Genomic DNA, 13507 nt, shown 5'->3' on the forward strand with positions numbered 1-13507 from the left:
GAGCTGGGGCTGAGAGGAGTGGCTTACCCAAGGCCACCAGCTGAGCTCATGGAAGTCACGGAGTCAAACCAGCAGACTGTGGATTTGCAACCCAACCACTTAACCACTATACAGCAGCTCTCAACATTGTTTCCCCCTCCATTTTGTTCTCACACAACAACCACCCTGGGAAGTAGGTTAAGCTGAGAGACTGAACAGCTCAAGCAGGCTTCCATGATGATTTGAACCTGGGTCACCTAAAACCTAGTCTAACACAATCTAACCCAAATTGCCATGTCAGCTCACTTGCCAATCCTGTTCTCTGTCCTGTTATGAAGGTACCTCATAGTAAGCCAAACCCATTGGTCTGCCCAGCTCAATACTGTCTGCATTGACAGGCAACAGCATTCTGCAGTTACATACAGAGAAAGGTCTTTCTTAACACCAGGTACCTAGGTAAACTGCAGTTGGGAAATTCCTGGAGATCTGGGGGAGGAGCATGGGGAGGGGAGGAACCACGGTTGCTGGCCTCCAGGTGGGCCTTGGAAATGTCCTGGAATTACAACTGCTCTTGAGGCTACAAATTCCCCTGGAAAAAAATGGCCGTTCTGGAGGGTGGACTCTATGGTATCACATCCTTGCTGAGTTTCCCCCGAGGGTCCGCCCCAAATCTCCAGGAATTTCCCCAGCTGGAATTAGCAACCCTAGATCTCATCAGGGTATAATCTCACGGGGTCCACCATCCAAAGCAGCTGTTTTCTCCAGGGGATCTGATCTCTGTAGTCTGGAGATCAGCTGTAATTCTGGGACCTCTCCAGGCCTCTCCTGGTGGTTGGAAAACTTACTGCTGCCCCTTAACTGGGGATTCCAAGAACTGTACCCCCACCCTGAGACTTTCAACACAGAAGCCTAGGCTCCCTTACTGAGGCACAACCCTTCCCTTTCCCCCCTCCTTTCATTGAAATAAAAAATGGCATCCCTGGCTATGTAAGGAGGCAGGGAGCGAGGAAGGGTGAGTCACTCCTGCTCCCCCTTTGATACTTCTGGGTTAACATTTCAGGCAGGAACTCAAACGTCTCCCACATCGTGAGATATTTGTGCCCAGATGAGAGTCAAGCAGCTGGCAGATAGTCTTTGGATGTGACACAATAAACACAGAAAAAATGTTGCCAATCGTTCCTCAGATTGACTAATCCTCCCCTTAATTTTGGATGCAAAGTTTTATTTTCTTATTCTTTCTTTCTTTGCTGTGCTGTTTAATCTTGCCATACACAGAACTGCATATAGTAGCGATGAAGGAGGAGAATCCAGAATCCAAGTGAGTCACTCATCCGTGCAAAAAGGCCTTGGGTTGTAGCTGATTAAACCCCTTGTTTCACATGAATCAGACGGACAGATACAATTTTGGCTCCCTTGAAGTCTGCGGGATTTTTGCCACTTAATTAAAGCAGAGCCCAGTCTGTGGGAATATATATTTACTTCAGCAGGTTTTTCATCAAATAGAGCTTGTGTGTTTAGCCAAAGATTGCAGGCATTGTAACAATGTGATCATTAAAGGCCTTCTTGACGCCTGTGCTGCTTATGGTGTCACCCTATTGCAGAACTTCTTATTAAATACAAACACTGTAAGGAGAAAATGAAAATGGTAGGTGGAATTTAGTCTATGCAAAAGAAACTTCGAAGGAAACCCCATAGTCTCATATTTGATTTCACTTTAACCTAACATAGGTTCGGGGAGGTTACCATGTTGGTCGAAGAACAAGATTAGAGTTCTGTAGCACCTGAAAGGCCAACAAGTTTCCCAGAGTATAAGCTTTTGAAAATCAGATATGAAAAAAACTTGACTCCCGAAAGCTTCTCTCCTGAAAATCTTACTGGGGTTTTAAGGTGCTACTGGACTCGAACCAAACACAGGTTGTTTGTGACAACATAAGAAATGACTGATTGTATCAGACTAAGGGTGCATGTAGTCTCGCGTTTGGACTTCCCTTCTGCTTGAACCCGAAGCAACGTCGTGGCTCAGTGGTACAGCATCAGCTCTGTATGCAGAAATACGGCACTGATAAGAATGGCACTGATAAGAATGGAGAAGGCGGCTTCATGGGTTCACGTGTGTTCAGCTGTCTCCAGGAAGCCACTAACCGCAGCACTAGGGTTGCCAGCCTCCACGTAGTGGCTGGAGATCCCCCGGAATTACAACTGGTCTCCAGGCCACAGAGATCAGTTCACCTGGACAAAATGGCTACTTTGGGGTGGGGGGGGGTGGACTCTATGGAATTATGCCATGCCAAGGTCCTTTCCCTCCCCAAAGCCCACTTTTTCCAGGTTTCTCCAGGTTTCACCCCGCCCCCCCAGATCTCCAGGAATTTCCCAACTTGGAGCTGGCAACCCTATGCAGTTCGGAGGGGATAGCCATCTTCTGTCCTCAGCATCTGGTTATCAAATGCATAGTGCCTCTCCACAAAGAGCTGCCAGTCCCATGTCATGGCTAACAGACCCACCCTTCAAAAACGTTATCAAAGCCATCTCAAGTCCTGTTCTCAAATTACAGTGAATGTGCTTACAATCCATGTATAGTGTGTGCTTGATTTTTTTTTCAGATGTGCACATATATGTACAGGATATATATGCATTCTCCGTAACGTGTGACAAGGGCTACGGTGAGCGGCCATCGCTACACTTTGCAGTAACAAATCTTATAAGCTAGTTACCTGGTGTTTGGAGCAGTATTTCCTTTTTTCTGGAATGAATCGTTTGCTATTCAACTGCGCCGTGCCCCTGACTATGGCGGGGAGTGAATGAGCCTGAGCGTATGTGTTGGGGGATTGTTCTCTGGCTGCCTTTGTAATATCCATAATTCAGCTTTTGCAACTGCCCTGTGGCTGTGTAACTTACTGCACAGATTGGGAGAGGGGAGAGAAGCAAAGTCACATGATACGTATCTGGAGAACAGGAAACCCAAGACTTTCTTCCTCTCTCTCCCCTTCATGTTTTATGTGAACAGCAGACCAGCAGTGAAGCTGAACAATATTCACTAACATCTTTCCAAATCTGCTGGACTCCACTGGATTCTGCTGTCAATTGATCTAGGCTAAAATCCTGAACAGCCCTGCAAGATTTTATGCAACCGAACAGTGTGCGAAGGATTGAAAGACCCCATAACTGAAATGTGATACGTGATGTGTGATACTGAAATGGGGTATTTGGCACTGGACATCCAGAATTCAGTCAACAGTCAGTAGAACTGGTTCCCAGCTGCTGCTTGGCCGTGTTCCAGCAACCAATCTGCTCGTTTCAAAAATTTGATAAGCCTACAAAAGAGGGGGAATGATGGCTGGAACTGTTCCAAGCAGCAAGTAGATCCTATGTGAAGTCAAACGCAGCCGTACTAGGAAATCTCTTGTTCATTAGTCTAGCCAAGACGGAGTTTAACCCCCGACAAATTGCAAAATAATTAAAAAAATGTTTCTCACACAATGCTGCACAAAATATCAAAGTTTCCCAAGACTGTAACACAGAAAATATTCCCTCATACCCAGGGGTTTTTTCAGCTGGAATGCGGTAGAACGGAGTTCCGGAACCTCTTGAAAATGGTCACATGGCTGGTGGCTCCGCCCCCTGATCTCCAGACAGAGGGGAGTTTAGATTGCCCTCCGTGCTGCTGAGGGCAATCTAAACTCCCCTCTGTCTGGAGATCAGGGGGCGGGGCCACCAGCCATGTGACCATTTTCTCCGAGGGCAACCCACTGAGTTCCACCACCTCTTTTCCCAGAAAAAAGCCCTGCTCATACCTATCCTGCTTTTCTCCCAAAGTGGCTTACAACGTCCTTCTCTTTTCCTTCATTTTTTCCTCACAACAAGCCTGTGAGGTAGGTTTGGCTGACAGCATGTGACTGGCCCAACAAGCTTCCAGGGCAGAGAAGGGAATTGATTCTGGATCTCTCTTATCCTAGGATGACAATCTAATCGCTATGCATGCTCCCTCTGGATGTTATGGAACATTTTGGATATTGTTGCCTCCCAGTTATGGCTTTCTTCCTGGAACTTGTTTTCCTGGATTTCCTCATTTTCTTCTGTAAAAAAACCCCCTCAATTATCTCTAGAAATAATAAAAGGTAGCAGACTGAGACATGTTGCAAGGTTTTTTTTTGTACCCAGACCTGAGGTTAATAATACCCAATACTTTGCACTTACAGTTTAAGCTAGTCTGTCTCAAAAATGGTTTTATATGCATGGGTGGAACATAGATTTCCTCACACTGCTGCTTTTTAGATGTTTGGCATTGATCCTAGTTCTCAGGTACAGGCCTGCTACCAAATACCTAGTCTGGCCAAATGCCATCCTGAATTCTGGAAATAATGGCTCTTAATAATGCCTAGCGACTCTTGCTTTTAAAAAGAGAGGAGAGACCGGAAAGAGAGAGATGAAGGCTTCTATATATATATATATACCTCCAAGACACAAATTAACACTGATGCATATTCTACCACTCTGCTCAGCAAAGCTGGAAGCCTTAATTCAGCCTAAGAAGCTTATCTCCTATGTAAGTTGGCCTTCCGCTGGTGGAAGAACCTTTTCCATTCTCGGAAGCCCCCTTAGGCAGAAGACTTCCAATTTTGTTGAGTGGAGTGGTAGGACTCAGGCCATGACTTGGATTCAGCAAAGTGCAACTGGAAACATAGCCCAGTTCCACTTGTGCAACACCTACTGCCTCCTTCTCTATATAATACATTCAGGGCTTTTTTTCAGCTGGAACATGGTGGAACGGAGTTCCGGCACCTCTTGAAAATGGTCACATGGCCGGTGGCCCCGCCCCCTGATCTCCAGACAGAGGGGAGTGTAGATCGCCCTACATGCTGCTCCAGCAGCGCGGAGGGCTATCTAAACACCCCTCTGTCTGGAGATCAGGGGGCGGGGCCACCGGCCATGTGACCATTTTCGCTGAGGGCGATTTAAACATTAAAAAACTCCCCCCCCCCGTTCCAGCTGACCCAAAGTGACATCATTGCACGGTCCCAGAAGCGTGCGCGCACCTTGCACATGTGCACGTGGTACCAGGGGGCACCACCTCCCACCAGGAGTTGCCCCCTGTGCTGGCAACCCACTGAGTTCCACCACCTCTTTTCCCAGAAAAAAAGCCCTGATTATATTACCCAGCAATTGACTGCACATCGTCTTGTGCAAGCAGAAATTCAAGTGGGGGATGCAATCAGTTCGATTTAGCGTTTAGTGGGGTTACCATGGTCTTTTCCTTGCATTTTCACTTGCACAAGAGCTCTAGCGGAAGCAGAAATGTTGCTCTGGATCCAACCTCATGACTGTAATCTCAGCATGTCAACATTTCTCCCTTGGCCTCCTTTGAAAATAGACAACTGGATAAATCTTGTCAACATAATGATGTAATGGGACAGTGTTATGAAAAACGTGCTTCTAAAAGACAGTATGTTAATATGATAAAGGTTGAAAAACGCATAGACACATTCATCAGAGAGCTGCCACTGTAATTCCCTGTTGAGTGCATGGACAGCAAGCATAACAAGGATTTGAGCAGCAGGAAAAAGGAAGGGGAGGCAGCTTTGAAACAAATCCAGCCCCTGATATTCTGGAAGAGAAATGGTGATTGGCACTAGGACTCCTTTGGCCATTCCAGTACTGGAAAGATTTTTTGCCACTTCCTCAGTGCTTCTCACTTCCCAAACACATACCTCTTTAGAGGGGATCCAAAGGGGCACAGGGTTCATTTCTGGCTCCCACTGGAATTCTTGAATGGGTTGCACAGTACAGTACTGATTTGAAAACGGGTTAGAAAATGGGTCTAGCAACACCAGAGTCAGCTGCAACCCACAGAGGACGTGAACCAGAGTAACTAGAACCTTAAAGTTGGGACAGGATTTTTGAATGATAAGTGGCTTTAAGTTAAGAGGATTTCCACAAACGATGCAAAACCGAATTATTCAAAAAGGCTTTTTACTCAGACAGGAGGGCTGTATTGTAGGGAAGGGGTCTCAGATGCTTCACTAATCAGTTGGGGACCATAGACTTCACCACCACGTTGCATTATGTACTATCTGTTGCTTTAAATATCTGCTCCTAGGAGCAAACTGTGCTTCATGTTGTCTAATGTCAGACCTAGAATTGCTTATGCTCTGCTTCAGCAGTTCTTCAACTCGGTATTGGATTCTTGCTTTGTAAGCTTGTATTTATTAACCCTATGGCATTGTTTACGGAAATGCCCTTGATATTGACTGTACTAATCTCATACTGTGTAAACCGCCTTGAATCTCATTAGAAAGGCAGACTGTAAATGACATGAATGAATGAATGAATGAATGAATGAATGAATGAATGAATGAATGAATGAATGAATGAATGGCTATATTTATTCAGTGGGAATTCATTAATAAGTGGGACCATGGCTTGGTGTCAGAGTATCTGCTTTGGATGCAGTAGATCTATTACACGGCCTCTCCAATTAATAAGGGTCGTGTAGGAGCTGATTTGAATGACTTCCATCAGACACTCTGGAGATCTGCTGCCAGCCATAGGAAACAATAATGACCAATAGCCTGACTTGGTCTAGGGCAGGTTCACACGTGCAATAATGATAACGCACCTGAATTTTAACCCTCTTATTTGGCCCAGTCCACTCCCTTTGCTTCTGAATTGATTTATAGCTGATCTTCATTCATCAGCAATACAAGGATGTTCAGAGGGGAGGAATTCATATTCACACTTACTGTATACACACTCAAACTCTATATGGACACATGTCGATTTAAACATTAACTGATTGCTATGAAGTGGCATTTCCACTCTGGGAAATTGCCTGAGACTTCTCTTGGCAGCCGAGCAAGTCAACCCATCTTTTGAAGTACAAATGATTCCCAGCGTTCATTCATTATGAACATAAAATAGCTGTCAGCTTTCCTCCCCCTTCCAGTTTAACAGCCAATGGAGAGGAAACTGAACAGTTATGCTACATCTGTACAGCTTTACGGCTGCAGAGCAGTTGCCTTCTCCCGCTACACATTTATCACTTCCAGATTTTATATGCCATTGATCTTCGCGGCAGGGTTCAGACGGAGCCGACGTCAGGTTTCTGTTTTAAGTGCAAATTAAAGAACAGGAGAGGCCAGTCTTCAATAATGCTAAAATATCAGGCTATTATACACATGAAAACAGCTGTACCGTCTCAGGTCCTGGGACAGTCCCGATATGAGGTCTCCCATGCAGTGCTGGCTTAAAGAACATTGGGGGGGGGGGCTATTCTGAACTTCCTTCTCTCTCCAGTTGTTCTCATTCACATAACTTATAATGTTCCTGATTACAAGGGAGGTCCTTTCCCCCATCAGTACCCCTAACCGTGCTGTAGTAATGGGAAAAGTGAGGATTTTATTGAATCTGGCCACATGATTATGTCATTGGAGGACTGGTGGTAGTTACTTGAAAGAGCAATGGGGCAAAAAGAAGGTGGGGGGGAAGCATTTGAAGGGTCTCCACATGGCTGGGAATGCGCCGCTATACAGGTGCATCCTGGGATACTCAAAAAATTTAAAACAGCGAGGGCAGCAGTGAAACCGCCATGACAGTTTCGGTTGGGCAAAGGGGAGAAGGGACTGGTGAAGGAAACAGCAGGGGGAGTGTCCAATACATGAACACAGGCGGTCACCAACCATAACTGAGTATTCAGTTATGTCTGTCCCAGGACCTGGGAAGGTACAGCTGTTTTCATGTGTATAATAGCCTAAAATAGAATCATAGATGCATCTGACGAAGAGAGCTGTGGTTCTCGAAAGCTTATGCTACACTCAAGTGGGTTAGTCTTAAAGGTGCTACTGGATTCTTTACTATTTTGCAACAACGACTAACACGGGTGTGTAATAAATTTGACCAAAGACTCCCTGGCACACTAATCTGAAGCAAGCTTGCTCAGAAGCAAGTCTCAATTGTTTGAATGAAGCTTACTTTCAGATTAGAGTATTCAGGTACCTACACCAGGGTGTACCATGTTAGTCTATTTTCACAGCAAACAGCAGCTCTGAGGGCAGGTGAGTTTTCAGTGGAGAAATGGTTGTGTGTGCAGATGGGGGGACGGTTGCTGCCTTTCCTAATACCATCATCCCAATTCAAATCCCCCCTCCTGTTAAAGGAAAATTAAAGGGGGGGGCTGTGGCCGAGTGGTGGAACATCTGCTTGGCATGCAAAAGTTCCCCAATTCAACCACCAGCATCTCCACTCCAGGTGATGTGTGTGTGTAAAGTACCGTCAAGTCACAGCTTACTTATGGTGACCCCTGCTAGGGCTTTCAAGGCAAGTGAGAAGCAGAAATAGTTTGCCATTGCCTTCCTCTGCAGCATCTCCATTGGTGGTCTCCCATCCAAGTACTGACCCTGCTTAGCTTCTGAGATCCCACAGGTGATATGAAAGACCTCTAATTGAATCCTTAGAGACTCCATGCCAGTCTGAGTCAATTGTACTGACCTCAATGGGCCAAGACCCTGACCTGGACAGCCTGATCTTGTCAGATCTCAGAAGCTAAGCAGGGTCGGCCCTGGTTAGTAATTGCATGGGAGACTGCCGACAAAGACCAGGGTTGCAGAGGCAGGCAACAGCAAACCACCTCTGATAGTCTCTTGCCATGAAAACCCTCACCAGGGGTCACCATAATTCAGCTATGACTTGAGGGCACTCTCCACCACCAATGGACCAATTGTCTGAGACAGCATAAAGGCAGCTTCATATGTATTCAAAGAGACTGGAGATCTGTTATTGGCAGTGCAATCACTAAGAGCACTTCCCTGGAAGCAAGCCCCATTGACTACACCTGAGTAGAGCCACTTGGGACAGCACTGTAGATCTCCTATTTCTTGCCTAGCTAATAGCTAACAACTGTCATTTTCACTTGCCCCATACGAGTCATTGTGATGCTTTACTGATTTGTTTGAGACAAGACGGTAAGAATGGAAACTAGTGGGGGAGGATATTCTCCCCATTTCCCCAAATTTTGAGGATTAAATATTTAATGAAAACCCACTGAAATATCCTTTCTGTATAAATGAAAAAGTTTAATAATGTTATTAAAATTACAAAACCCATGAATTTCTGAAGGGTAAACCCAATCATTACAGAATCCCTCCACTCCTTCAATGCCCTTAGCACAAGCTTTGCAGCAGCTAAAAGATCTATAGATTTATGTGCTGGCTTTCTATTAATGTGTGGTTTTGATGAGATAGTAGAGCCTAGCATTTTACCTATTTAATATTCTAATATTTAATACCATTAGGATATCAGTGTCCTATCTGGGTTTGTAAGCAGAAGTCTGTCAAAGTCAGGCAACTTTACAGAGCCGTCTTACACAAAAGGTATTCCAGACTGAATACCTTTGCATAGCGTTGAAGTGTAGTCGATGGCCTTAGACTGCATTGCATTGCAATCAATTGGCTTAGATAGCATTGCATTTCCATCAGTGGTCTTAGACTGCATTGCAATCAATGGGTTTAGACTGTTTTGCTTTAAAATTAGTGGACTTAGATAGCACTGCTTTGCCATCAACGGGCTTAGACTGGAGCAACTCTGTTTAGGATTTACTGTTAGGGCACAATCTTTACATAATTACACTGTTCCATTAAAGCCAACAAGCTCAGTACAGTGTAACATTGCTTAGGACAGTGACCTTGGAAGTCTAAGCACGCATCCTCCAAAGTAAATCCTACTGAGTTCAGTGTACTGAGGACTGCAGCCTTAATCACCTACCTAAACAAGAACTGTGCTTGTTTATTGCTCTTCTAGATAGATTACCCCCACTCAGAGTAGTGAACAAAGTCAGTGTATTATTATCCCCACAATACAGCTGGGGCGCTGGGGCTGAGAGAAGTGGCTGACCCAAGGACCTCTGCTGAGCTCATGGCAGGAGTGGGATTCGAACCAGCAGAGTGCTGACCAGCAGCCCAGCCCACTTCACCGCTACGCTACATCTCTACTGAAAGGCAAAAATCCATGGGAGTTTAGCGCTGAACCGTGCCCGGATCACGCCTCGCGCTGCTTTGTATGCGTGTTTCCGCCGAACTCTCTGAAGCTCTCGAGCCCCGGCAGGCCTCCCCGCGCCAGCACGAGCCCCCGCCGGAGTTCCAATCCCGGGCTCATCCCCTTGCCGGGGATCCCCTTCCCAGCGACTCGAGCCAATCAGGGGCGGGTGCGGCGGCGCGTCTCAAAGGGGAGGCGGGCTCTCCAGGCAGTGACCTCATCAGCGGCATTCCCGGCGCGGGTCTGGGCTGCCACGTGGGTTCGCCGCCAGTCAGCAAAAGCTGGGCGAGTTTTTCTGCAGAGGCGAAAGCGGGCCGGGACTCTCCGCGAGCAGCCGGCGGGGAAGCGGCTCTGCAGGCCGGGGCGCGTCCGAAGCGGGCCGCGGGCGACGGCGGGGTCTCGCCAGCGCAGCCAGCCCGCTCCTCTCCCTTCCCTTCCCCTCCCGCCGCTCCAGATGGAGCCGCTCCCGCTGACAACTGTAACCGGACACTCCGGGAGCTCCGCGGGACCACCTGGCCGTTCAGCCGCCGCGCCGCGCCTTCCCGGAGGGCCGCTGGCGAGCCCGGGAGGAGAGCTTGCCGGGGAGGAGCAGAAGGGCGCGAACAATGGAGCGGCTCCCGGCCAGGGGATGGAGATAGGCATCTCGGAGCCGAAGCCAGCCCGGCCGGCGAGCCTCTCCCTCCCTCCCTTTGCCCTCCCCGGGCACAGCTGGAGAGCGATGCCCAGCAGGCTGCCACGTCGCTCAGTTCGCCACCTTCCACTCCCCAACGAAGAGGAAAGGCGCGTCTCAGCAGCTGCTGCTTTCTGCTCTGGCAAAGCCCCCGGGGGTGCTCGCCCCCTGAACGGCCCCTCCTGCTCTTCCAGTGAAAACGCCGCAGGGGCTGCTTCTCCCCGCCTAGAACCTCGGGGGGGGGGGGCGGGAATGCTCACCAAAGATGCCCTTTTCGCCAGGGGCAAAATTCGAGTCCGGCAGCACCTTAGAGACCAACTAGATTCTAGTTATGATTAATTATTATTTATAGTCCGCCTTTCTCACCTAGATAAGGTGCTACCGGACACGACTCTTGCTCTTTTACTGCAGACCAACTCCCTGAAACCATTTTCTCCAGGGGAACTGATCTCTCTAGTTTAGAGATCAGTTGCAATTCTGGGAGATCTCCGGCCACCACCTGGAACCTGGCAACCCTACCTGTCTCCTTTTTGACCTCTGCTGGATGAGACCCGGGGGCTATCTAACCCTGCCTTCTGGACCTCGGAACTCACGAATGGGGATGAGGGGGGACAGCCAGCATCCTTTGCCCGCCTCCCATCTGATTTTCAGATATACTGCCTCTAAATATGGAGGCTGCGCTTAAGTAGAACGGCTCCATGATTTTGTCCAGTCTTGCTCTTTTTAGCCAGCGCCACCGTCGCCCCATCTTGTGGCGGTGAGTTCCAGAGGCGAATGAAAGAAGCCCTCTGGGCGGGAGGGGATGCTTCGTCGCCTCAGTTTCATTGAGCGACTCTGCCCACCTTTCAGTACTTGACTGAACGTTTTATTTAAAAGAACAACTGGGAATCCGACACCCGCACCCCCCTCCCTTGCTCCTTGCCAGGTTGTGTCTCCCTCTCCCAGCCATCAGAAGAGGGGAGGGCGGGACAAAGTCACGTTTCATGTTTTCACAAGTGTCTAAATAGCTACAGTGTATGCAAGCCAAGAAAAAAAAAGCCCCGCCTTCCGGGACACGGCCGCTTCTGAAATTTGGAGCCGGATGAAGGGCTTCAGCCTCCAAAGGACCTTTATAACTTAGGTGAATAAATGTTTTTTAGAAAACACGGGATAAATTGGAAGGGGGGGGGGGATATCGTCCGCCCACCGGGCAAACACACCAAATTTACTCGCGAGTAATCCCACTGACTTCCCACTAGGATTGCGGCAATAAGTAAGGGAGGGAGCAATAAAACCTTCCTGGACTCTTTTTTAAAATTATTTAATAAAGTCGATTTGATTTCAGGAGGGCTCAGGTGGAACTTCGGTGCATTACCAGAATTTGGAGGGAGGGTGTTACATCTGATGAAGAAAATGGGCACGATCCAGCCAAAATCCGCCTCATCCCCGCGGTAGAGACGCGCAGCTCGATCCTATCCACGCTCACTTCGAAGAAAGTCCCATTGAAATCAACGGGGCTTACTCCCGAGTAAGCGCATTGGCTGCGCCCTCAAAAGGCGTTGCGCCCTGGCTGCACCCTGCCCAGCAAGGCCCGTGATCGGCTGCCAAGTTGCTACTGCCAGGTCTGCACTTCCTAGGCCAGGGGGAAAACTTCCAGCTGCCCAGGTGCGCGCCCGCCTCTCTAGCTAGAATAAAGATCAATCAAAAGAAATGCAAAAAAAAAAATAGCCTTTCGATAACTTGCTTTTGAAAACGCCTCCCCGAACCGATGCCATCCGGGAGAGAGAAAAGCGTCACATTAACCAGGACTGTAGTCTCCTAGGGGGCAGAGACTATCTCTTGGTTTCAGCGGGGTCCTACCGTGCGCCGTGCGCCCTCCTCTCCCCCAGCCGGCAGTTTCCACGATGAATCTTGCTCGGGAAATCTGCTCTTTCCCCGCGTCCCACCCCCGATGTGAGAATCCCCCACGCCAGGCACACTCCCCCCCCCCCCCATACAGAGACCCCACCAAAGACTCACTTTGCTGTCCTTCCGTCCCTTCGCTCATCCAGGGGCTAAAGATGCCGACGGGGCGCCTCTGGACTCGGCCGCTCCAGCCAAAGCCCCCTTCGCCTAGCTGGAGAAGCCACGCGTCAACTGGCCCGTTGGGCAGCGCTTGGGCAGGGAAAGGAGGACCCCCGCGTACCCATGCAAAGAGGGACCGGCTCGCTCCCCGCCTGGGATCCCGGTGCCTCTAAAGGGCGAGCTCCGTGCTGCCCGGGAAGGGGGGAAATGCCTTCCCGGCGCTAAATGGTGGGCTTGTTGCTGGCGATGGCACTCCGGGCGGATTCTCCAGGCGCCCGCAGAAGTTGCAAGAAAGTGGAGAGAGGCGCTGCATCAGTAGGAAAGTCTCTTTGGTCCGGGCTGAATGAAGCTTCTATCTCAGGAGCAGCGGCGGCGGCGGCCTCAGCGAGTCGGAGCAGCGGCTGGATAATATTTTCCAGACGTCTTTTGCTTTTCTCTCTCTCTCTCTCTCTTTCCCCCCCTGTCTCCTTCTTCCCTTGGCTGTTGCTTTTCTGCCTCCTCCAAGTTAAGGGGTCTTTTAACAAGTGAGACTTGGAGGTTGTTTTAATAGGGTGGAGAGGAGGGGGGAGGAGGAGAGAGGGAAGGAGGGAACTCCTGTAAGTGGGGGTGGGGGGGAACTGCCCATTCAATGTTGGCTCCGGGACCAGTTCAAACTCGAGTGAATTCAATTAAGTTAATTGCAAACATTTGCAAAGAAATGCAATACACACACGTTACCACCACCTGATTTCCTCTTCGTGTAGAGGAAAGGAAAATCTGGGCTTTAGACCCCCCCCCTCCCCAATTGTATGT

General features: G+C 48.7%; 1 protein-coding gene across 1 annotated transcript in view; it reads right to left on the reverse strand.

Moving 5' to 3' along the window:
* Positions 1–13161, reverse strand: part of HAS2 (hyaluronan synthase 2) — a 31064-nt gene extending 17903 nt beyond the window's left edge. The window contains exon 1 of the mRNA XM_054985114.1: positions 12671–13161. The gene's annotated coding sequence lies outside the window, so the exon portion shown is untranslated. The remainder of the gene's footprint in view (positions 1–12670) is intronic.
* Positions 13162–13507: the final 346 nt, after the last annotated feature.

The sequence above is a fragment of the Eublepharis macularius genome, chromosome 7 (genome assembly GCF_028583425.1).
Source record: "Eublepharis macularius isolate TG4126 chromosome 7, MPM_Emac_v1.0, whole genome shotgun sequence".
Lineage (NCBI taxonomy): Eukaryota > Metazoa > Chordata > Lepidosauria > Squamata > Eublepharidae > Eublepharis > Eublepharis macularius.